This window comes from Ctenocephalides felis, unplaced genomic scaffold (genome assembly GCF_003426905.1).
Source record: "Ctenocephalides felis isolate EL2017-DRISC unplaced genomic scaffold, ASM342690v1 CF-g0.4_SCAFFOLD_00845, whole genome shotgun sequence".
Classification (NCBI taxonomy): domain Eukaryota; kingdom Metazoa; phylum Arthropoda; class Insecta; order Siphonaptera; family Pulicidae; genus Ctenocephalides; species Ctenocephalides felis.
This window is the reverse complement of record NW_020536999.1, coordinates 71,389,108-71,389,653: the sequence shown is the minus strand read 5'-3', so window position 1 is coordinate 71,389,653 and position 546 is coordinate 71,389,108.

Genomic DNA, 546 nt, shown 5'->3' with positions numbered 1-546 from the left:
AACAAAACTCCAGTAAATCAATCAGTCATAAATCCAAATCCAAATAACCAAAATTTTAAAAATTCTAATAATTCTAATTCTAATAATAAAATAAACAACATTTCTCCGGCCTTAAATCCAACAATTCAAAATTCATCCTATGCAGACATTGCCAAAAAACAATTACTCTGCTTCTAATCATTCACCTTCACATCCCGATTCTGATTCTCTAGCAACACTTATTTTAGAATTTAAAAATATCTTCAATCAGCTTTTGCAACAAAACACCATAATAATAAATATGTTATCCACGTTAGTCAACAACAAAAGCAATGGCAAAAATAATTAAAATTGCTGAATGGAATGCCAACGGTTTAATACCTCACAAAAATGAAGTAGAATATTTTTTAAAGTTAAACTTAATAGATATCTTATTAATCTCAGAAACTCACTTTACTGAAAAAAACTACTTTAAAATTTATAACTACACTACTTATAATTCAAATCATCCAAGTGGCAGGGCTCGCGGCGGTTCGGCTATATTAATAAAAAATAATATAAAGCATT